Source organism: Otolemur garnettii, unplaced genomic scaffold (assembly GCF_000181295.1).
Source record: "Otolemur garnettii isolate 467f Iridium unplaced genomic scaffold, OtoGar3 scaffold00011, whole genome shotgun sequence".
NCBI lineage: Eukaryota > Metazoa > Chordata > Mammalia > Primates > Galagidae > Otolemur > Otolemur garnettii.
Genome location: NW_003852406.1, coordinates 12,876,274 through 12,899,533, shown reverse-complemented (window position 1 = coordinate 12,899,533; position 23,260 = coordinate 12,876,274). Strand labels below are relative to the sequence as shown.

The 23,260-nt window shown below is 42.6% G+C and overlaps 1 protein-coding gene across 1 annotated transcript in view; it reads left to right on the top strand.

The window, feature by feature from the left end:
- Positions 1 to 23,260, top strand: part of RORA (RAR related orphan receptor A) — an 84,688-nt gene that overhangs the window by 25,547 nt on the left and 35,881 nt on the right. The gene's annotated exons all lie outside the window — the stretch shown is intronic.

Sequence of the window (23,260 nt, the reverse complement as noted above, 5' to 3'; positions counted from 1 at the left end):
AAAAAAAAAGAAAACTTTTACAAGCAATATGAATCTCCCTCCAACGGCCACCTTCCTTCTCTTCCTACCTGTGATAACAGGACAATGTTCTTCTATTTTATCGCCTCCACTCTGCTTGACTCTCAGAGCATCAAGACATCGCTTCTTGTTTCAGACGGTAACTTAGTACCAAACAGAATTTTTTAACATAGCCACTCATTCTTTTGAGCAAGGCTGTGTTGGCAGTTATGAAACAGGGTAGACATTGGCATGTGCTTTCAGAGTAATTACAGGGTTCCTTGAGTAGTACAGTATAAATAATTGCTGGTTTAAAAGCGTTATTGTGAATGGCAATTTATACTAACATTTATATTTGCTCCTTGCAACCAACGTACATCAAGAGTGCCTCCCTCCCACCTCCCCACCTTGAGATCTCAAGGGCTCTGGAACCTTTTCAGTCCGCGATATGTTTTAAGTTAGCGAGGCAGCTACAAAGTGCGTCCGCGCTGTAGTAAATAAGGGCAAGACTAATGCATTTAATAAACGGGGATGAATGAAGTAATGAAATCGTTTCAGCTCTGGCCACCTGGTGTGCTCCCAGGATACTGACATACAGAAAGGCCATTTTGGTCCAGAGAAGAGCTGAGAACTGCAGTGGTATCACTTTTGCCTGGCAAGTAGGGCACGCTGAAGATTATCACCTCTTCTCTGGCTAATGATGCAGGACACAGAGGACCGAGACACAGGAAACTCGTGGAGATAATGCAGCTCTGAAATAGCCACAGAGACTTATTAAAATATATGTTTTCCTCTCTCTGGAAATTTTAATTTTCTCTTATGGCATATTAAAAATGCATAGGTACGTCAGAAAGCCCGGAGCGAGCGAGAGGGGGAAAGAAAGCCTGGGCGATGGGGAGGATGGTTTGGGAAGACTGAATGCTGAATGCAGCCCTTCTTTTCCAAGCAGGTGACCGTGCCTGTCATCTTCTTGTCTTCCTGTTGATCCTAGTGGCTTCTCTTACCTCGTATGAGAACTCCCCTGAGACTTCCACATCCTGAATGTTTCTCCCCAAGGTAGCTAGTGTTCTAGGATAATGTGTGTTTTGTTTCAACTGCTGTTCCTGGTTTCTGCTCTCCAAAGCCCTTTTAAGCCATATTTTCCATGATTGTTTAGTGCTGGCTTTGGTCTTTAAATAAGCCTTTCAATGGGTCATTAGCCCTGTAATTAATTCTAGCTATTTTTAAATGGTGCTGTGGTTGTTAAAGAGCTGCCATGTTCACAACAGTCTCGTCTTTTCTTGGAGAATTACTAAGTACTATCTGTTTTGTTTCGTAGAGCCAAAAATATTGTCATTTTCTTCTCATTTCAATTATATTCCTCATTGATAGGAAGACTCAGTCTTTTTGAATGAAGATAGAAAATATTTAACAGTTACACTTCCGTATTTTAGCCTTGGGCTTTTATTTTTCTTTCAAATAATCTTAACACATATTCGTTCTGTATCCCCCCCATCCTCTATATATACATTTTTTTAACTTAAATTTTTAAAATAAGTATCAGCAAATCACAGGATTTAAATAGGAAGTGACCCTATCGAGTAGGAGATTACAATCACTTGCCAATTGTTGTGGAAATAAAAAAATTTTTTTTTCTTTACCCTCTTATGGTTGATGTCTAGGGCCCTGAAAAACAAATTTACACAAGATGGATTAACAGAAGAAAATGCATTATTTCATATGCGTATCAGAGGATCTCACAAAAATTAAGTGAAAGCCTCTAACAGGGTTGTTACACCTGGAGGTTTATATACCATTTTAACAAAGGGCAATAAACTTATGGAAAGATGATGAGATAAAAGAAAATGTTTGGGGGCTTCTAGGGGCAATAACTTGTGGGAAGGTAAGTATATGGGGGAACTAATGGGAGATAAGGGTCATTTCAGGAAGGTTTGTTTTTGCAGATTTAAGTCAGTGCCCATCTCTAGTGATAAGAGGTGTCTCCTCTTTGGGAATGGAATTGGGGCAGAGGAGCACCTTAAAAAAGGGAAATAAATGTCCTGCCTTCAAGCAGGCAGGAAGAGGGTAGAGAGCTTTTTCTGCTGTTTCTCAACTGCTTTAAATTCAAAATAATTCTTATGTCAAAGTGTCATACTTTGGGATAGCATATTCTGATCCATCTACTAGTCAGGTGCTAAAATTATAACCCAGGAAGTCTGAATCTTAGCCTTTTCTTTCCGTTTCTCTATGCTTGGCTATATAATATTAAGATAGCTGTTAGTCTGGATGATACTCCTTCAAGAGGTTTATCAATGCTAATATCAAAGCTAATGAGCTTGACCCCAGACCCTTGGCACAAAGCACAGTCAATCACAGCACAATCCATCTCAACCAAGCCCCCAGGCATTCACTGGAAATTCCTCAAACTTGGAACATAAACTGAAACTCACTTGCTATCTTGACTTTATGGTAATCCTGGTTCCAAAAAGCAGATGGAGATTAACTTTGATCATTGAGTGTTACCAGGGATCAAATAAAAAAAAACATCAATAGCTCATACACATATAATTGTAGAATAGCAGTTACCATTGTATACCTGGCACCGAGCTAGTTGCTCATATGGAAAAGTATTTTGAACCCTGCGTTTGAGCCCTGCAAAGTAGTTACTGTCAACTCCATGGTACAAATTAGGAAATAGAGGGTTGGAGAAGTTAATTAACTTGCCTATGATCACAGAGCTAGTAAGTGGCTGATTTAGCACCTGGCCCCGGGTCTATCTCTAAAGTTACCCTATGTCTGGCATCTAGCAGTGCACATGTGAACATCTGTGTGCTGACTGCTATAACCCAGCCCTACGTGTCAGAAGGGTAGTTACTACCTTTCTCACCATGAAAGCCTCCCTCATCCTCCCAGCCCCTCCAGCCTTTTGTGTTAGTCCTGTGAATTCCTTTGGCATCTTTGGTCCATAAGCTCTAGTAAACGTATTCAGAAGAAAAGGCCTGCCCCAACTGATTTTTTTGTTTGTTTTATTTTATGATAAATTAGGAACACTTTAATTTTTTTGTTACTGCCATCGAGTTTCCATGCTAGAAGGAAGTGCCTAGGGCTGTCGTTGGATATCTTTAATAACTCTTTGATTCCACTCTAGAGTCATAGAGATTACACTGCTAGGAACAGGTGGTAGGATTCCCCAATTTATTCATTCCTTTGGTGGCCCTGCTGTGTGTCAGGCTCTGAGACAGGCACTGGGAATATAGGATGAGGAAGAAAGACAGTTCTTGCCCTGCATGACTTATTCTAAATGTGTGGAGATGGCTAATAAATCCATACAGTTCCAGGGAGTGATTAAGTGTCGTGAAGAATGAATGTAGATACAGCAGCGACTGGAGGGGACAGGGCTAGGGATGCCTCTGGGTATTGATTTCCTATGGACCCTAGAACAAATATTAAGGGAGACATTTTAAAAGGCAAGTGAAGCTTCTGTATCTATTCCTGTGACTACAGCACACATGTGGCTGGGACTGAGACGAGGGACAATGTGGAGTGGAGACGGTGTAATTTTAGTGTAGTCCTCCTTGGCACCATCCTCATTGACCCAATCATCTGGGGACCTTCTCTCTCCAAAAACTCCCTCCACCCCCACTGCCCAGCATTCAGGGTAGAGTGCCGAAGCTCACTGCCTCTCCCCAGCACCGCCACCTGAATGTGAACAGCCTGTGTCCTCAAGGTCAGGCCCCCTGCGGCTGTCAAGGATCAACCTGCTACCCTAACGAACAGACCTCTGCCAACTCCCTCTAAGGGAATCATTTCTGCTGACTTTGGTTCTGTATTTCCATCTGTGAAATGGGGAGGTTGGGATGAACTTACTTGAAAAGACGGCAGGAGAGTGAGCAAATGTGGGTGGCAGTGTCCCCTCAGCCTCACCCCAGATTGGTAACCTGGGGACAGTCGCGTTACCTCTCCGAGCCTCAGTTGCCTTGGCTGGAAATAAAGGGGTTTGATCTGATAATCGCTGAGGTCTTTACAGGTCTGGAACCGAATGATTCACAAGGCTCCATTAGCTCTGTAGAGTACACAGAACAACCCAAACTGTGTGCCTCTGCCTTAATTGTCCCAAGAAGGAGGATGGGAGGGAGGGACCATTGTGCAGCAGGGGGACAGTGATTCAGCCTCTTTTTACCTTTTCTTCCTGAGGACGGTTAGCACAGGAAACGAACTCTGACTGAGGTTGTTAATCAGATAACAACAAAGGTGGCTCTTCATATTCCCAAAATGTTTTTAATTTCTTAAACCTTAGAAACAGCAAGTTTTAACTAAATCAGCCACCTCTGCTGACCAGGATGTGAGACCTGAGCAGGGAACAAAATGAGCCACAGCGTCAAAATCACGGCCTTGTGTAAGTGACTGGCTTCTCCTTGTTATCTGTCATGTTACTCCGTGTTGAGGTCAGAGTGGTAAAGGCAGGGTACACATGTCCTCTTGCTCAAAAAACATGAGATGATCAAAACAACAGGCAAGGGCACGGAATCCCTCTCACCAGTCATTTCCAAACGCTAAATGTGAGTGGGTACAGATAGCGTGTCTACTCTCCGTGGCTATGTTCACGTGTAGCACGTCCCTTTATGTAGCGTCGCTGTAGATCTGACTTAACTGATTTCACCGCGGAATCCTGTGTGCAGAAATCTAAAAGATGACAAAACATTACTTACTTCATAGCTGACTTGGGTTCCTCTAAAGGTGTTGGTTTAGTGCCGATGAAAATCAGGCAGGCCACACGATGAATTTGCTGCACAAACTAACCTAACACAGGAACAGCCAAGCCAGCATGGCTCCGCAGAATAGTTCTTTGGTTTTCTATAAGGGGGATAAGGAGTCACTCCACTAAAAATTCCTTTTTGTGGACCTGTTTTTGGTGTGATGTTGGCGGCATGAATTCAGCCAATCGTGGCTTGAGTTTTTTATTTTAGAATGAAGGTAGCATCCTTTATGCTCATCATCATTTCCTCTGGGAGTCACCGGGTACATGATAATACATATCTCTATTTACATCTTTTTCTGCGTGTTCTTAGGGAAGCAGACGTATCAGAAAAGATTGAATTCTTTTCCAATGAAAGCTGATCCCTGTACATGGTGACAACAACTTTCCTCCCTTTAATGCCCCAGCAAGGATGACTGTAAACTGGTAACACTATCCAGACTGCCCACTCTTGAGCTGACACACTTTCAGATGTCTGCATTTCCACACATGATGCTAAAGAAAAAAAAAATTTTTTTTTTAATTTAAATACTTTTTGGTGCACACTGTAAGGGAGAAACCATTGATTCTAAATTGTGCATTTTGTGGCTTTGAAAGATTATTTGTAGATGAATGTGCTTGGAGTTGATAGGAACAACTGAAAACATTCAAATTCCCAGCTAAATGTCGCGTCTTAGGCCTTCCTCTCCTCTAGTTTTTACAAGGTCGGAAGCAGCTCGTATATAAACAAGTACATCTTTGGCCATTTCGTTTTAAAATATCACTTATATTTTATTTCATGGAATGAGCTATGTCTTCCTTGTGATTTAAGGATGGCCAGGAAAAAAAAAAATCAGATACTTTATACACAAAGCAAGACTTGAGAACCACTGGCATCCAATTATGGCTATTTTATAGTACAAATAATAAAACATGGATTTTTTATTTTGCAGTTTGGGTGGGAGATGGGAGAGAGTGGAGAGTAACAATGCAGTCAGAGTTTATCATTTAAAGCAGAGACAATGGGTGAAGTAAAAAGATTGGCATAGCAGTATCACCAGACACCCCCTCCCTTCCCACTCCCTCTCCGCACCCCACCTGTCCCCAGGCAATCTTTCTGTGGCAGTTTACCTTGGTGCTTAAAAATTGTTGTCATAAAAAAGTGTTATTAAAAATGGTATACCACCACCGTAGGAAATATGACAAACCTGATAGCCTGAGAAATTGCAAAATATTTTCTCATCCAAAGTTTAGTGCCTTGCTCTTAGAGGCATTTGAAACCCAAAACTATAGTAAATGCTGTTTTATATTTAGCCTATTCTCTGAGGGCTTTTTGGTCTCATAAATCAATTCATGGGCAACGGATAAGGAGCAGGAAAGTGACAACAGCAACCAGTATCCTCTGGTGACATGATAGTACAGACTACACTGGCGCTCGCTCTCTATCTAAGAAGATAGCTTTATTTCCTTCTCTCCTGTGCCCGGCTGGATTGCAGGGAGCACGAGAGGGGATGGCAACTCTGTTGTGATGTTGTACCATTAATTCCACCCAACACAAATGCCTGAGTCTTCATTCCTCGTACCTTTGGGGTGAAGTGTGGTGTTTTGCTGCCTGTCTGTGATGTCATCACACAACAGACACAGAGCTGAAAGGGGGATGCGTATCATCAAACTTATGGAGAATGCCAAATATTTTCCCAACTATTTTCAGCAAGACCTTGTGAAACTGTGCCTATCAATGAGCGATGGTATTTTTATCCAAAGTTTGGTTTATTTTGAACCAGCTACCAGGGCGCTGTAGGATCTGTGTTTCTTGCCTCCCAAAGCTTGAAGATCCCATCACCAAATTACAAGGTGTCTTGGAAAGGAACACATTGCTTGAAGATCCCATCACCAGCGTACAAGGTGTCTTGGAAAGGAACACGTTCTCTTGGGGACATTATTGACTAACTTTAGCAAATTTGGGCCATTTGTTCATTTATTGGTTTAAGCGTGTTGTGTGTGTTGGATTATGCAGAATGAATTGCCCAAAGAGTCCCTTTTGGAAAAGTACGAGCACAACACCCAAGACGCCAGAGAGTGGAAAGTCCTGGTCTCAGCGGGAAAGCAGTGCCAGTGTCGTGGAGACAGTGTTTGCGCTTGGCTGACATTAATGACAGCCCAGTGCTATACACTCACGGAATGTTTTCATTTCAGAAGAGCATCAAAACCACTGAGTCCTTTCAAGTCATCTTCTTTTACCGTGAAACCAGAAACCATGCCGACAACGACTTTCAATAATAACCTATGTCCCAGCTACAGCCTGTATTAAACTCTACGTCATGTAATTTTCTAATTTACGTGTAGGTAATTGCAGCAAACAACTTAGTTTGTTTCGGAGCATGACATCAGGCAGCATATTTTAATGCAGCCGTCGCGGGTAACGAAAGCCTGATTTCCACGAAGTCCACCCTCCTTGTGGAGCAGTATCGTCAGAAATACGAGAATCTAGAATTTCCTCCCCGAGTCATTGATGTTATTAGCTGATGAGGCTGATTTTATTTTAACAAATGTACTAAGAGGGATCCCTCCACGTGGACGTTGCCCCCTTCAGAGCAGTCGACTGGGGAGGCCAAACATCTGAGCCAGTGAGCTTGTCCCTGCCAAAAGCTAATATGTAATTTCTCTTCTGGAAGGACTTTCACCTCCTTTAGCAATGTTTTAATATTCTCCATAGTGGCCGTGCTTCTGCCAGAAAAGTAAGCCTGATACTTGAAAAATAACCAATAGTTAATGTGCTGGAAAAGGTAAATTATGAAACCAGACCAGGCCATTTTCCTTTTACAAAAAAAAAAGGGGGGGGGAGGGACCAGAAAGTGACAGATGTGTCTTTCTCATCTCATTGGCACTGAGAGCAGTTGCAAAAGAAGCAGCTCTGAGTAGTTTGTGGCAGTGACCACATCAGGACTTTGAAGGTTCATCTTCATTTTGGCGCAAAGGCCAAGGCCAGCAATTTTGTTGGAAGGAAATATTGGCCAGTCGTTTTCTTTCTTCCAGAAAATTAATGGCACAGATAATGATGACAACAAAAAGGACGTTCAGAGGCTGTCATTTGCCAGTGTGGGAGCATCTGCACGCACACAGCCAGCGTCAGCTATCCAGACTACCCACTCTTGAGCAGACACACTTTCGGTTGTATCAGAATGACTGTTCCCCTGACTGACAATTATACAGCAGGCAGTGAGTGTGGGAAGCTGAACTTGCAGAGAGAGCAAAGGGAAACTCCTGCCCGAGGGGACGACAGAGTGGTGACTTTCATTGTCGTAATCTGATAGTAATCACAGAACGATTTTGACTTCAGCCACCAGTTCAGAAATCTCTAAGATGCACCTGAATTTGGTCACGGGGCAGCTTGACGCCTTTGGTGCTTTTCCTGTGGTGACACAGAATTCCCTGTTTGCAGACGAGGGTTGGCTGGAGAGTTTGATCTAAATTTCAGTTGTGACAGGGAAGCTGTCCTCACAAGACGTCCTTTGGGACTATGGTTGTCTTATTCTAGTCCACAGTTGGGTGTGTTTGGAATGTAAAAATGGGCTCCCTGAATGTTTTCTTTCTTGAGGTTTATATGAAGCTACGGAATACTATGAGGAAGTTGCTACCAATTTTCCCATCTCTCTGCCTTGCTCCTGGGGAATGTTTTGGCTTTTCTGCAAATAGCGAAAAATGGCTGCCCCGGAGTGAAATGAATGACAGTATTCCTGGAGAAGCCCCTCGTGATCTCACCCCCTTGGCCCACTGGCCATGTATACCCAGGGCTAAAGAATCTGTGGCTAAATTCCCTGAGTTTAGCGACTACTCTCGATAGCTGGCCTAAAAGTTCATTCAAATAACAATTGATAGTATATAAAATTCCTAGGGTACTGAACTATATTACTAGTTTAGGAAATTTGTTACTTGACCCTGGGAGTTTTTCATTTTCTCCTGTGTAATCCTTTCTTGCTCCTCATTCTTTTGTTATATAAAAAGTGGGGGCTGGCAATGCCAACAGTGGTGGAGACGCCACACAGCTGTTCGTCAGGGTAGGAGAAGAATGAAAAACTCTGGTATTAGGTGGGATTGATGGTTCCATACTCCTGCAGACAACCCGATCACCACTTTTAAAGGCTGGTTTTGTCCAATTTGAGCTCTTCCTGAAAGGTCCCTGGGATGATACAATATAAAAATCGCCTAGACCTTTTAAAATCATTGCTATCACTGTTCCTGGGATCCCACCCGCCTTATCAAGGGTATTATGCTTTTGTAAATTACCTCGAGTGTTGATACAGGCTCTCAAAGAATATTCATGAACTTGGACCATTCTTAAAAATGATTTAGCAATGCCTAAACATCTAAAATGAAGAAGAAAATATAGATTTACTCAAGAATGTCAAATTGTCTAATGAGACCATGAAATACACCTCCTTGGTACCATTTTCCTCAACAGACCAGTTTCTCCTCTGATAGAAACACACTAATCCACTCTCAAGGAACATTTTTGAAATCACCTGATACTTGTCTGGTAGAATGACCTGCTTTGCTACTGAAGGTGTTAAGTGCTGCGGGAGTCAGTACATCTAGTCTGACAACTCAGGAAGCTGATTCGAAGAAGGAGCAGTTGGCCTTAATAGAAATAGTACTGTTTATTTTGGAGGGTGGAGATGGGTAAGGACTGAATAAACTTATCCTGGTGACATATTTTAAAGGATATTTTAAATGAATAATAATTCCTTACAAGAGCTAGCCATTCCTCTCCTTATTGGCAGGTTTGTTTGAGGTGTGGCTGGTTTTTTAAAACAAACACACAAAAGGTTACACACCTGAAAAAAAAAATCCTGCCCCATTCAGAATTTTAATTTGGAAATTTGACATTTATTCAAATAATTTTTTTTAAACCTCAATTTTTTTTTTTTTTTTTGAGCTCCATTTCTTAGAATTGTTTTCGGTGGCAAACTCAGGGCAAGACGTGGTGAGTCTTCCTTGAACACTGAGTTGAACCTAGCTGTCCCCGTAGACGTCGGCTCCCCCCACCCCACAAGGAAAACTCTTGTCTGATGAGTACACTCTCGTGTCACCACGAGGGCATGCCTCAGAAGTTACCTCTCTGTCTCGATGGTTATTGAATCAGCCATGGACTTGGTCCTTGGTACCTAACACAGTTGAAGGATGCATGGAAACAATATATGTAGCTTGAGGTCCTAAACTGCTCTGCTGATGGAAAAGCTTTTGTTCTGAAACATTAATTACAAAAGGAAATAGATTTTCATTACTGAAGCTACCTGTCATGGGCTTTGCTTCTATTGATTTAAAGCAAAAGTACATAATTAGTGCCTTTTGAAGAGAGAAGGAAATAAAACAGTCCAGCTCTGTCCCAGCACATTCAATTAAAATTGTTTACTTTGAGGGGAAAAAAGAAACAACCTTCCTTTTCCCTCAATACCATATTATCATTGTGTTTCCCTATCTCTTCTGTAATGAAAAGCGTGCTCTTTGATTGATAGTGGTAAATATTATTTTAAAAATAAGGCAAAAAAACAATGATGGGTGTATGTGTCTAGAAACAGTATTCTAGCTCCAGTCAGTATTCTGCCAGAACTTATACTTTGCACCGTAAAGAGAACGTTTTCATTGTGTTCCCTTTTCTAAACCCAAATGCAATGAAAACGGAAAAAAATACAATGAAAATGGACTTATCAAGTGGCCTTCTCCTCTACTCCCTCCCCCCCCCCACCCCTTTTACCTGACTAGATGATACTTTCTGGCTTTTGCCATAAAAATGTGTCCCTACTGGTGGGGAAATGACAGTCCAACATGCTCTTAATCTTCATCTGTTATATAATGACGACACAGAATCACACTGTCATACAATCTTCTTACAGTATAATATAGCAGGACCAGGCCTGGAAGCTTATCTAGACTAGATGAGGAAGCTGAGCCCTAGAGAAAGATGGTCACTAAGTTGTTGCAGGTGTTCCGTGAAATTTTGCTCCTTTTGGTCCTTGTGGAACCCTCTCAGGACTGTGGCTCAGTCTTTCCCCCACTTTGCCGCACAGTCTACGAGGCCCCTCTCCTGCCTGTCCCCTCTCTGCCTCCCGTCACTGTGGCTTTACCCTAGAAGGAGCACTGGATTCTTTCAGTCATGTTTCGTACTTGGTTGCTATTATTTCTCGTATTAGGCCTCTGCCTTAGAACTAAAGCTGCTCAACGCCTTGTCTGTATAGGAAAGAAATACAGGGTTCTTTCTCCTGCTTCATTCTTCTGTTAATTCCCTCCGCTCCACCTGCAGCCCCAGCCAAACACTGCATTCTGAAAAGATAGGTGGCGATGACCACAGGTAACATTTATTGAGCACTTCCCTTGTGCAGGGCACTGACTTTATAGGCACTTGTATTTATAATAATGAGGAAAGAACCATTTTACAGATAAGGAAACTGAGATTAAGAAAGCACCAAAGAGGCCAGGTGCAGGGGCTCATGCTTGTAATCTCAGCACTCTGGGAGGCTGAGGCGGGTGGATCGCCTGAGCTCACAGGTTCGAGACTAGCCTGAGCCAGAGCGAGACCTCATCTCTAAAAATGCCTGGGTGTGGTAGCAGGGTCCTGTAGTCCCAGCTACTTGGGAGGCTGAGGCAAGAGGTTTGCTAGAGCCCAAGAGTTTGAGGTTGCTGTGAGCTATAATGCCACGGCACTCTACCCAGGGCAAGAGAGTGAGATTTCGTCTCAAAAAAAAAAGCACCCAAGTTCACACAGCCGGTAAGTGACAGGGCAGGAATTCACCCTGCAGCCCACAGGCCACATATAGATTATTTGAGGTCTGTTTTGCTTATCTGTGGTGGCGGATATCGTGAAAATGATGCACGAACCTTTCTGTTTTGTGCATCAGCTTCTGTTAGTGTTTGTGTATTTAATGTGTGGCCCAGGACAACCTTTCTTCTTCCGATATAGCACAGAGAAGCCAAAAGGTTGGACGCCCCTGCTAGAGTATGCAATGTGGATCTCTATGCTTTACCCTCAAGGCTGGACTGACCTCTTTTCTTTCTTCTAAAATTCATATGTAGTGAAGCTAATGGAACAAGATCAAGTGCACTGGTGGGTACTATGTGCCCTCCTAGTGTCCTTGGTGCCAGTCGCGCAAGTTCTCAGCAAGTGTTGGTGGCACTTGCAGCCAAAGGGACCTGTGTGTGAGTGTGTGTGCTGTACGTGTGTGTGGGGTGTGCATCTGTGGTGTGTGTGAGCATGGTGTGGTGTGAATGCATGTGTGGTGTGTGTTATGGGTGGCAAGAGTGCTGTGTATGCCTGTGTTACCATTTAAGATGGTAGCAGCCATTGGCATACAAAAGGACCTGCTATTCCAAGCTCTGGCTGTGACAGTAAGATGTGCCCACAGCAGCTGTTCACAGTGAGAGTGTGTTTCCATCCGAGATGAAGTGTGCCGCCACCACTTATGAAATGGATTTCAAAACCTTCCACACGGAAGTCGCACCAAAGTGTGCGAATGGTACACTTTGACTGCAAATTAGAAAGATTTACTTATTCTGGTAATAATGTCACCCTCATTCACTCAACCTGTCGTACATGACAGCATCACACATGGCCACACACTCGATGGCTGATAGGACTGTGTCCAGGGAAGCATCAGAACATCGTCTGAAATGTTTGTCTCTGCAGGCAGAGGAGGCGCCTTGGACTCCAGGAGCCAAAGCTGAAAATGGAATAGGAAAGACAGTGTCGTGTGCCTTGTTTTGACATCTTCACATGATGGTCGTGTACTTAACCTCACCTCTAGTGCATGGCTTACATAAAAATAAGCAGCTTCAAGATAAACATCTAGGCTATACATTCCTTTTGTTGAGAAAAAAAAATGGTATTTATTTGGCGTTCTAGTGTGCAGATTGATGCTCAGATGTCAGACCTTCTTAAAATAAATCTGACAATCTCTTAGCTTGGTCCATAGCATTTTTTCTCCTTATGTCTCACAACCACTTAAATCCCCAGGGCTCTGCTGCCTTTTTCTATCTGGCCCTTTCCTTCTAAGAAATAGCTACCAGTTCCCGCTGTTTCCCCCTGGGACTAGGTACAGAAACAACTGTGCTTCAGCTATCAGCAAATATGACTACCCATTTTCTGGTTGAGCTTATATATTATAATTAAGAATGGAAATGTTCCTTTAATCAGCAAGTTCAAAGATTCTACTTGTTGAAAGAGAGTAAAAAGAAAAATGAACAAGGAAATCTCAGGTTGGTCGTTCCTATGCCTGGCTGAACTGGTTATCTTAGAAAAGTATTATAAAAGATAACTGTTTTAGAATTTCAGATTCATATGAGGATACAGTTAGGTTACATTGCTTGCGTTTGTTGAAGTCCAAATTGCAGAGAATTTTAAAAGATACCATTAAGCTGTAATCCAGAAATACATCTGCAAAATTTTTGAAGGCTGAGAACATGCCGTAACTATTGTTTAGATGTTATTGGCTATGTCCTGGAAATTGGTGGTGGAGAAACTAATAGATGAGTTGGTCACTAATTCTTCAAGATCTTATAGTCTTAAAATGATTAATACAACAACATCTACATTCCTGTTTCTGGCAAGCCTAAGTAATTTGCTTGTGATTTTTAATAAAAACCAGACCCTTCCCTGGTCTTGTCCAAAGCTCTACTCTCTCAAATTAATTCTAGGGGGAAGTTTTTGAAATGAAAAACAACATAGAGGTGGATGGATTGGGAATATGGGCTGTGGGATAATCCTCTTAAACATTCTCACCCCCTAGAACAGGGGTCCTCAAACTTTTTAAATAGGGAGCCAGTTCACTGTCCCTCAGACCGTTGGAGGGCTGAACTCCGAGCCCTGGGACAAGTCGGCTGCTAAGCAGGACAGGCAGTGGTGGCAAAAACACCTGGCGGGCCGGATAAATGTCCTTGACAGGCCGCATGTGGCCTGCGGGCCATAGTTTGAGGACTCCTGCCCTAAAATGATCTGTGGACTAAGAGAGGTTTTGTGTCACAGCGGTGTCCATGTGATATGGCTGTGTTGTCTTTTTAGTTTTCTGTGACTTGATTTAGAGCAGCGGTTCTCAACCTGTGGGTCATGACCCCTTTGTAATAATGAAAATACATCTCGGCATTAGGAAGAACCACTGAGGGATGTAAATGGATTTTCAGTGTTTACTGTTACAAGTTCTTTCCAATCCTTTGCCATAAATCTAAAGTGTATTTGGTTGGGGAATATTTCTTAAATGACCTAATCTGCCTCTCAACAAGCTGATCTTCAAAAACCATCCAGACTAGTGGGAAGAAGCAATGGGTTCCTTTGCTGCCTGGTAAGTTTTTATGACTTAACCAGAATTCTTGTTTTTTTGACCTGCTTCTGCACGTCTTACTTCATTCAGCTGGGTTTTATAGTGGCACAGTTAGGGGGGAGTCATGGAAATCGTGAATTAGTGATCAATGGTTGTTAAGAATCTGTGAGGTTGGGCAGTGCTTGTGGCTCAAAGGAGTAGGGCGCTGGCCCCGTATGCCAGAGGTGGTGGGTTCAAACCCAGCCCCGGCCAAAAACTGCAAAAAAAAAGAATCTATGAGGTTGTGTGAAATCACATGTGAAGTTAAGACAGCTAGAAAATGGAGTGGCTCTCTCTTGGGCTTACATGTGAGAATTTTGGGGTGACTATGTAGATTGTCTCGTGAAATGCAGTTAAGAGTAATTCTGATGTTTTTGGTTGAGCAGAAACTAGATAAGATCTCTAGATTTGATTTGGTTTTAAAGATGTTCTTTTCTGTTGTGAAAAACAGACTTTGAGAGGTAAAAGCACAGAGCTGACCCCATTGCTCTCAGCTGTGAGCAAAGGAAGACTTCACCTAAATGGGGCGTAATTGTTCTTGTTAAAGGGAAAAAAGGAATCAGTATCTAGAGTGAGGTTGATCACAAGGAAAGATTAGGCCCAGTTCTATAAGTCGGATGACATTTTTTGTCTAGTATTATCCAGAGTTATATAAAGGACACCTATTGTTGGAAAAAAAAAAAAGTTATTAGGAATTTCCCTGGAGCATAGTCTAATCACTTAGCAAAATAAATGGATTCTCTTTCCTGCTGATAAGAAATGACATTTAACCCACACTGAGAGATTCAAGAGAAGGATTTTTGTTAGATATCCCTGACCCCAGGCTCCTAGAAAAATCTTCAAGGACTACATATTGAAAAAATTGTAGTTAATGCTAGAATCTCTGAGGGGCCTTATTCCAACTGAGAATAATTGGCCAAATGGCCAGTTATTATAGCTTTGTGTTAGCCCCCGATTTCATATAACCTACAGTCTCTTAAAACAAATATGCTCTGTTGTTTGCAAAGGCAAGAGAGAGAGGTTAGATTAAGGGAAAAAAGATGTGTATGGACATCTTTGGGGGGATGAGAATTCATTCAGCATTTGACCTGTTGTGTGAAGATGAGCTGCATGAAGTATTAGGAAGCTGCTTCCCTTGCTGGCTAGGTTTTTTACTCAAGGTTTGAGCTGGTTATCGAGGAGTTACCAAAAGACGTAAAGAGTACATTGTCTTAAAGAGTACATTTGTGCATTACTGTGTCATAAATAGAATTCTACAGAGAACGAAATCTAAAAATCAAAGCCACCCACTGTTTCTCTATATGAAAAATCTGTTTCCTTTCTGATTTGACAGAATTTCCCTGTCTAGGGATAAAAGTGCTCATTTGGATTTGGCTCTTAACAACTTTGCATATGCATCAGGGAATGTGAGTCAGTTTCTCTGGAAAGCTTCATCTCGCAGGGGTGGAAACATATTACAAAGGATTAACACTCGGCTCCCATTGTCAGAACTTCCCACATCCTCGCAGGGAGCCACAGGAGAAGATACAGCTGGCATCCTTATTCTTCAGAGATTTCCTGTCCACACAGCTCAGCTTTCTCTGAATTCAGAGGGGGCATTGTGGCCCAGGGTTTTAACTCCTGTCCACCTAAGCTTTATACATATGAAGACAGAAGGAAAATTGTCAAAGTTCCGAAACTCCACTATTGCCTTATTATAGATTTAGTTCGCAAATGTTTGATCTCTTGGTGGTTCGAGGTTTATTTATGTGTGTTTGGCAGAAATATTGAACACTTTTTATTGAAAAGTGATTTTTTTTTTAAGTTGGTAAGTTTTTGGCAGAAATTACAATCACGTTGAAAGCTTTTCAGAAGGGGCATATTTAGTAAGGTATAGTACTTTTGCTTTAATGACTATCATGCAACAGCATTTGAGTCAGGGTATCAACTTAATACCAAGGTTTGGGATGTCAAAGGATAACGTGTATGTTTCTTATTGTAACAAGTAGGAATCATGGGGCGGTGCCTGTGGCTCAAAGGTTTAGGGAACCAGCCCCGTATACCGAGGTGGCAGGTTCAAACCCAGCCCCAGCCAAAAACTGCAAAAAAACAAAACAAAACAAAACAAAACAAGTAGGAATCATGCCATTTTTATGATGCCCCAGCAAGACCGAGTTAAAGTTAGGTCAATGACTTTGCATGTTACAGCATTCATAGAGAGGTAACTTCTCCATCTAAGTACCCTTTTTCTTTTTTTTTTAGGTAATCAGGAAGGCACTTTGGAAACCAATGATTAAAAAAAAATCATATAAGTCAGTCTAGCTAGCAGATGAAACTTACAGTACTATAATTTTTATTCTCTTTGAGGTAGAGCCGGTTGTGGGTAATAAGAGCACAGCGTCCTGGTCCTTGCCAAGAATGATACGCCAAGCTTCCTAAATAGCTTCCCATTTATATAGGTTTTTCATCTTCAAAGAGGTTTGCGAGCCTTCATTTGCCACCCCCTGCCTGGGCAGTAAAAAGTGTTCCCATTTTATAGATGAAGGACGTGGAGGTGCCCTGCCCAAGGCCACCCGTGGAACTGGGTGTCAGAGGGGAGCCCTGGCAGGGCTGGCTCCACCTCTCAGCCGAACTGGCTCTTTCTTTCTGGTGTCATTTCCCCCTGAGAGCCCCAGGTTGGTGATAAAGCTGAAGGCATCAAATAATCTTGAATAGGAAGGAGACACTGTGTCTGTCTTTTTTTGGTGGCCGCCTCTACAGTAAACCCCTGAGAAATCTACACATAAAGAAGTAGCCAATTAACCCTCCCAAGGCTCATTTTCCACATCTGTAAAATGGGGATAATAATACCCATGTCCCTCCTTTAGGGATGTTGTGAGCACCAAAATCAAAAGAGGCTAACGAGGACAAAAAATTTTAAAAATGGTATGGAATTCTGCAAAAACTCAGGTATTATTATTGTTGCCAAAAATGATTACAAGACTGCTGACCGAGGAGATAGGGCTTTTCTAATTAGAGGTCTGATTGTTTGGGTGATGTTCACTTAGGATTAAATACTGTCATGAAAGAATCCAAAATGACGGGAAAAAAAGACCACAGTAGGGAAACGCACTTGTATTATATTTAGTATGTACTTAATAGATAAATTGGCGAAACAAGTTGATTATTAGGTGTGCAGCTGGAACACAGCCTTCCTCACAACTGGTGGACCACCGACATGCCTGGACGAGGGAACATGTCCACAGGTGCAAGACCATGGTCTCTGCAAACCCTCATGGTGGTCAGGGCCTCCCATGGCAGCAGTGACAGTGTGGAGAAAGCATTCTGCTTCCTGAACACTTCCAACACTGGCTGCACGGCAGTTCACACTCTAGAGAAGGGTGCCTAGGGATGGTTGGGGGAAAAAGGAGCCCATCTGGGCAGACAAGTTAGAAAAAGGCTCCCTCACTCCAGGCTGCTGGCTGCGGCCACTCTGCCCCAGGGCTCACGGGGTGATGAATTTCAACCTCTACTTTCACCCCTGTGCTGGGCTCTGTTGGACAGGTCACAGCCTGCACACCCATCTTTAGACTCTCTGGAACTAGGAGGTGATCAGACCCAGAGAGGCCACAAGATTCTAGAAGCCAGGTACTCCCAAAGTCCCTCCAGGGAACAAGGCGAAGAGCCACAGCTTGGCCTCCCTGACGCACAGGCCACGCCGCCATTCGGGCAGCTGCAGAAGCCTTTAATACCCCGGCAGTTTTAAACTGGGGATAAAATAAAGTTGACTAATCCGCGAAGGACTAGAGCCATTTTACTGAAAATAAAATCAAATGCCTTCGGGTTTTTCTTTTTAATCTTTATTGGTTTTTCTGCTTACAAAATACATGCTGCTTGTGAAAAATTCAAACATTAGAGAAGTACGTAACATAACAAGTGAAAAGTCCTCTGTATTTGCAGCACTCCAGGAAAAAAAAAACACCATCAACAGATTTATGTGAAAGATATATATTTTTTAAAAGCAGTAGTTTTTGCCAAACACACAAAATTATTTGACGTAAGTGTGACAGACACACTCTCATAGGTGTACTCAAGCCTTGGCCATTGGACAATGGCAGGTCAGCGCTGACCTCACCCCATTTAGTCCAATGTGAGAAAGTTACATGTCGGACACGTGAGCTAGAGTGGAAGACGTTACTGGGTAGCTTTGGGTCCATAGAGGTTTATTTTTTATAAAAACCAATATAATTGTTCTTACTACTATTAGTAATAAAGTCCTAGTGACATATTTCTCAACTGATTGCAACATTCCACTGTGTCAAACAGTTCAGTGCCAGCGTTGTGAAGGATTGCTGCGGCCGCTGGTATGAACTGCCTGTCATATTATTTGGAGGATAAGCAGCTTTTCTCAGAAAGAGCTTAAAGCCTAGAGGAAAAGAATTTCATTTCACTGTAAGGCAGGATTCCTTATCAACAACAACAATAATAATAACTGTTTAGTGAGTGCCAACTATTTCGAAGAACTATGTGCTACACCTGTAGAGAGAATAACGTAAAATAATTACATATAAATATCAGATTTGTGCTGTGATAACATATCATGTTACTGAATTTTAAAATATGACACTGAGGTTCAGAGAGGTTCAGGAATTTGCCCAGCCGTAGATGATCGTGAAGTCAAGTTATGGGTCATTTTAAGGTCAAAGTTTCACCTGGAATTTTGTGAAATTGAGAAGAATGATGTAGAAAGTTGCAGGTTATTTTCAGTTATCAACGAGGCAGATGACTCCCGGAAAGGGATCTTGACATCTGCCCCTGAGTAGTTTTTAAATTTAACCCAATTCTTTGGAGTCCGTAAGTGCGGCCCCCTTGACCAGATCCAAACTCCTCAGGACACATTCCTTTCTGCAAAGGTTTTGTTCTGTAAAATGTAGATTCAGTCTAAAGATCAGCCTCTAGGATCCATGTGGGCCCAAGACTGCAGGTTCCCCACCGCTTTGATCCTTGGTTAAGGATCACAGACCAAGAGCAGGATGTTCACTATTGGAGCAGATTTAGGTTTCATGGCAGAATGGAGAGAAAGTGGGGGCTGTGGGGTGGGAGGGGCCTAAACTTTTGAGTTAAACGAAAAGTCAAAACGCGTCTAAATCCCAGCCATCCTACTTCCTAGCTTCTGACGGTGACTGGTTATTGAGCCTTTCTGAGCTTCAGTTTTCTCATCCGAAAAAAATGCAGACAGTGCTGATGATGACAAGGACAGCAGCTTAACTAGTGACACCCACCTCCTGGGGTGCTGGAGGAGTGCTGACACGTGATGAACCCAAATACATTTCAGATACCATTTATTATTACAGATCCATTACATTATTATGAAGAGATTACTCCCCGCACAATGACGGGATGAGTGCTTCTCTGGTACGATGTTGTTTTTAATCCTTTGGGAGAACAGGCTTTTTTCTCTGGACCACGGTATCTTCCGAGAGGGGTCCTGAAGAATAAATGAACTCTTTACAATGCCAGTTCCCCTGTTCTCGTGCCTTTCATAATTAAAAAGCAAAGGCAAACTTTCTATGGACTTGCAATGCTAAACGGCAGCCCAGCCCATGGACCACTTGGTTAATGAGCGGGCTGGCATCCCAGGATTCCCTGACGCCCCGCTGCCACTTGTTGTCAGCTCCTTGAAACTGCAGACATTTGCCTCTGCAGGTGTGGAGAGCCTGCTTGAATTACATGGGGTGCACCAGAGAGCAAATTATTTAGGCAATAGAGCTGAAAATGTGGGCAAATTAGAATTCTTCAGAGCAAGATTGTTCATTGTGAAGCCAATTCATGATTATATGTGCGCGTCTTGCCTCAGATACTCCACTCCACAATAGCCCTCTTTGCGGGGATGAATATGTATGTGGACTAATTTAATCAATATACTTGTGAACGTTGACAGGAGTGGTGTCTGACAGGATTCAGCCTTTGAAATGCTGGCTGAGTTAATGTGTGCGGTATATATATGGGCCAGGACTCGTAATTTGTGTTAAAAGAAGATTATTTTGAGAAGACACAACACTGCCTGGTACAAAATGGGAAAGCCTAAGGGATGGAAGGAAAGGGGCAAAGGGATTTTTGTCCTTTTCTTCCTGTTGGGCTGAAAACCTAAATTCGTAGGACTAAACCTGCCTTCCTTTCGAAAAATTTGCAAGGCCTTGACTATATATATATATATTTTTCTCATTGGTTCACTTGAATTCTGTAAATTGATTAAAACAAGGAGTGGGGAAGGATTTTTGTGCCTTGTTGGATTACGGGGGGTGGGGGCTGAATGAGTGTCCCGCTCCCCTCTGCAAATGCTTTCTGGGCCGGCCATCCTGTGTCACAGCAGCACCAAACTCTGGGTCAGTGCTACAGCTGCGCCCTCACTGTCCCCCAGCCCGGCCATGAGTCGTGTCAAGGCCAGAAATGCTGGGGCCAAGGCCACCCCCACATCCTCCATGCCAGACAGCATGTTGGTCAGAGCCCTAAAGTCATCATTTCACTTGTCATTAGTAACGCGCAGGAGTCCACGTGGACAGGACAACCTCAGTGCCGTCTATCACGGGCAGTGTCATCCCAGGGCAGTTTTACAGTTTCCCCAGTGTGCCCTGCCTGGGGCCTTCATAGTCTTGTAAAGGACTAAATAGATACACTTGATCTCCCTATTGTTAAGATGGAATACAGATAACTCTTGAAAGGTCCAAGTTCAGCCTTAGTGTTGTTTTAAGTGCCTCGGGTAGTTTTGATGCTGAGTGGAACTAGAGGGCCCAGAGAGGTTTGTTTATCCTTAATTTCTGTGATGAAGCCTTGAGGTATGATATGAGAGAAGCCCCTCCAAGTAGGTCTTCTTCCTTTCACTTTTAAGTTCTACATGGCAGGTGTCGCCGGCACTTCGTGTTGACTGATTATTCTATTCCTGTGGGGCAGGGCGGAGGGCAGGCTGGTTCTCATTACAACTGGGTAATTCACGTAGGGGACGTCCAGGCCATAACTCTCTGCAGATACCTCCTTTCAGAATTTTTCTATCCACTTGGCTTTCCTGAGCCTCTGAAAAACATTAGGGATAACTTTGTCTCTAGAGTTGCAGACGATATATAGGCCCAGGTCCTTGCCTTAATATCATTAAAAATATTGGAAGGGCCAGGCAGTGCCTGTGGCTCAGTGGGTAGGACGCAGGCCCCATATACTGAGGGTGGTGAGTTCAAACCCGGCCCCAGCCAAACTGCAACAAAAAAATAGCCAGGCGTTATGCCAGGTGCCTATAGTCCCAGCTACTCGTGAGGCTGAGGCAAGAGAATCCAGGAGTTAGCGGTTGCTGTGAGCTGTAATGCCACAGCACTCTACCAAGGGCGATAAAGTGAGACTCTGTCTCTAAAATAAAAAAAACATATATTGGAAGGGCCATTAAGTTGGAGGCATTATTAAGTTTCATATTTCATAGTTCTTTCATAAAGAACTTTTCTTGAAGAAATCAAGCTGAGCACTAATGTGAGGAGCCAGACTTGTAAATGCCAACGTTTGTTAAATACAACCTTTTAAACTTATTAAGTTGCATAACTCAGCATATACCTATTTATACAAAGTCACTGAGATTGGGGTATTAAAAAGCCTCTGGATTATGGAAAATATGTACATTGGGTGTGAGATTTTGAACAGTCTGGACAAGCAAAGAAACTCGGTATGCCAGCAATAAAAAATTGTTGGGAAAAAGACCCTCCTTCTAGAAGAGCTTGCACTCCCTAAAAGTCGTCACAGTACTTACCAGTAGGCCCCATGAAAGGGAGTTAGGAGTACACGTGGTTTATAAGAAAGTTAATACAGTAGGTTCACGTGTGCCCTTTCTAAGTCTTAAGTATGAGATGGAATCAAATCCAGAGTAAGTGGTTGTGGAATTATCCCAGGACACAGGACTACATTAGAAGAAAGAGTGGGCCATGTGTATATGTGTGGTGCCCCTTGGACAGAGTCATTACTCCTCATAAGGTATGGGGTGAGGAAGGGGCTATAGAAAAATGAATAGACTTGGGCACTTGCAGTTGTGTGTATAATTGAATACTCTGACATGATATTCAGCAGTGAAAACCATGGAAAATAAATGTAGCTTGGTGGAGCATTCCAGGTAAACTGGTGACTATTGCTGTCTGGTCTGCATAGCTCAGCATTGGTCTATATGTCACAGATAAATTCTATTTAATGAAGCCAGGTGTGGTGGCTCACACCTGTAATCCCATCTGTTGGGAGGTCGGGGTGGGTGGATTGCCCGAGCTCATGAGTTTGAGACCAACCTGAGCAAAAGCAAGACCCTGTCTCTAAACAATAGCCAGGCGCTGTGATGGATTCCTGTAGTCCCAGCTACCTTGGAGGCTGAGGAAAGAGAATAGCTTGAACCCAAGAGTTTGAGGTTGCTGTGAGCTAAGATGCAACGGCACTCTACTGAGGTTGACCAACTGAGAATCTGTCTCAAAAAAAAAAAAATTCTATTTAATGGGTGGTCCAAGCACTATCTTTTGCCTGATCATTGTATTACATAAGTCATTTTAAGTCCTTAATTATGCCCTTTTTAAACTCTATTCAAGATATAAAGTGTTGCTTAGAAATGTGCTTTGTCATATTTGAGAACTTTGGAGTCATAGATGTTAATTATTTGGCTACTCTTCCACCATAGGCAGCTTTAAGTAATCCATTAGGTAGAAACACAGGCCTGCCTTACCAGGAAGCCCACTGCCAACATGAAGAACTCAGAAGCAACATTTCCTATTTTGTCAGAATTCATCATTATTAAATTCAGTTAGGACATTAACTTTATGATCGAAAGGTTTTGATCATACACAAATGGACTAATTTTTATAACACGTGGCAACTGCGTTAATTTAAAAAAAGATGAGTAAGGAATTCTTAACTTCCTGTCGTGTGTAACTTACTACTCTTTTGAATTGAACCATGTTCCTAAGTAGATGTGACTTTCTGGAGTGTATATTTTTCTCGTCCAGTCCTCCAGCAGTCAGGCTACAATGTTCAGCCAAGACAGATTTATGACCTTTTAAAAATAATGATGGAAAATGAGATCGGAGGAAACATTTTAGTATCTGCTTTGCTGTGAGGCCTCGACTGCGAACTCTCCAGTTCTTGAAGGGTTTGAAATGCTGATTCCAGTCTTCTTGTGGGTTCTTAAACACCTTCTCCAATGACCCATTTTAATAACCCGAAAGCTATTATATAA